This window comes from Camelina sativa, chromosome 5, assembly GCF_000633955.1.
Source record: "Camelina sativa cultivar DH55 chromosome 5, Cs, whole genome shotgun sequence".
In the NCBI taxonomy this organism is placed as follows: Eukaryota; Viridiplantae; Streptophyta; class Magnoliopsida; order Brassicales; family Brassicaceae; genus Camelina; species Camelina sativa.
The window spans coordinates 28,268,206-28,270,640 of record NC_025689.1 but is presented as its reverse complement, the minus strand read 5'-3'; positions in this window follow the sequence as shown (position 1 = coordinate 28,270,640).

Sequence of the window (2,435 nt, the reverse complement as noted above, 5' to 3'; positions counted from 1 at the left end):
ACAAATATCGCCATGAATTCGTTCAAGGAACTTTGGTGATTCTTTATCAATTTTGGTTGGCGATGGTTTTATGATTAATTTTCCAAGAGAACACGCTTCACATGTCATTTTATTCCCCTGATATATCTCATTAATTTTCACTGAATGACCATGTGAGCTCTCTATAATTTTTTTCATTATTGTAGTGCCTGGGTGACCAAGACGATCATGCCACAATGTGAAATCTTCTGGATTTCTTTTGATCACAAGATGCGATTCTATTGCATCTATATAAGTATGATGCGAACCAGAAGGAAGTTCTGGAAATTTTTCCAACACATGCCTTTTTCCAGATTTATTAGAAGTTATATACATACACTTCTTTCCATTCTCAGTGGCAGACTGAGTTTCATATCCTTGAAGGTATATGTCTTTAAAACTCAACAAATCACTTTAAGAATTCGGAGAATATAAGGCATTCTTTATGGAAAACTTTGTTCCATTAGGCAATACAAAGTTAGCTTTGCCACTTCCTTCAATCAAGTCTGTAGGACCGGATATTGTATTGACAATAATTTTTGTCGGTTTTAACTCAGAGAAAAATCTCTTTTGTCTCAGAATAGTATGTGTTGTTCCACTATCTGGTATACAAATTTCTTTGATATTTTTCCTTGTAATTGTTTTGTTTGAATCCTCATCCATTTCTATAATAAAGATAAACGTTTAATAATATAAGTAAATTTCATTCATAGAGAAACATATAATGATTATACATTATCTTATTTTAAGAAACAACATTATTTTAAAACAACTGAAATACATAATACTTATATAATGGTATTACTAGAGACTACTAGTCTCACTACAAGCATTTCAGTTATCCGCATGAGCGGTCTCGTCGAACTCGTTCACGAAGTCAGATGCATCGAGGTAAGATGTACCCTCAAAATGCTCTGTGAGGTTCACTTCTTTCCCTTTTCCCTTTTGGGACTCTTTGAACAATTTGCAAAGATGTTCGGGGGTTCGACACACATGGGCCCAATGCCCTTTCGATCCACATCTATAACAGATGTTCTCACGCTTCTGTGTGTTACTTCCTTGGGATTCTTTTCCCTTAGGACCTTGTTCAGATCGAACCCATTTATAAGACCTTTTGTTTTGTGGGTGAAAAAATCTTCCACGTCCGCGATTAAATCGACGACCACGACCTCGATAGGTTTAACTTTCTCTCTCTAGATTTTTCACATCCGTTGCATTTACTTCTGGAAATGCCTTTGTTCCCGTAGGACGAGAGTTGTGGTTTTTGAGGAGAAGTTCATTATTCTTCTCCGCCAATATGAGAGTCACAATTAACTCAGAAAATCTCTTGTATCCGCAATTTCGATACATCTCTTGGAGAACTCGATGTTCTTTATGAAAAATGAGGTAAGTTTTCTCGAGCATTTCAGCTTCGGTAATAGGCTTACCACAATATTTTAATTGCGATACAATCCTCAGCATAGCGGAATTATAATCCTCCACTTTTTCAAAGTCCTGGAATCTCAAAATTTTCCAGTCCTCTAATGCATGAAGAAGAGTTATTTCTCTCTGGTTGTCAAACCGTTCTTTTAAAGCTTGTGACAGCTCTGCTGGGTCTTTTATGTGCGCATAGTTATGTGTCACATTTTCATCAAGATGTTTTCTCAGGAATATTATTTCCTTGGCCGTATCTTTGGCAGGCGACATATTTTCCAATTTTATGGTCTCCGACAATTCTTGCGACTCTAAATAGAGTTCCACATCTGTCGTCCATGCTATGTAGTTTGCTCCAGTAATTTTGAGAGCCGGAAACTTAAGCTTCTCAATGTTTGCCATTAGTTATCTAAACACCAGCAATACATATTATTAGCAAAATAATTTTATTTATTTTAGAATGCACCATTTATATTAATAATGCAAGCGATTACAAAGAACACAAATGCATAGAAAAGTAAACCAATGTTAATGGTAAACTCTTCGTGGGTAAATTCTCCAACGAAGAGACCATAAATACAAGTGATAATTGCAATTAAACAAATAATTAAAAACAAGCTAATCATTTTCCAAAATGAAAACTTAAACAACTTTCTTTAGAAAATTTTATGAGGAGTGATGCGGTTTTAGATGAATGAAAGAGTAAAAATATGAGTGTATTTATAGATGGAAAATTACTGTTCATAGCCGTTTGAAATGTGTAAGATTTTTTGAAAATTTTTCTTTGTGACCGTTGGTGAAAAGTATTAAGCATAAAATAAATCATAAATTGAACAATCGATCAGTTATAATTTAGCAATTTCAAGTATATGTTAATATACAGGTGGCTGAGCCTCCTTATATATTAATCATAATATAAATATAATTTAACAGTAATATTATGGTGACGGAGTCATCCATGATATATCATGGTTTTTGTGGTTTTTAACCATGATATAAGGAGT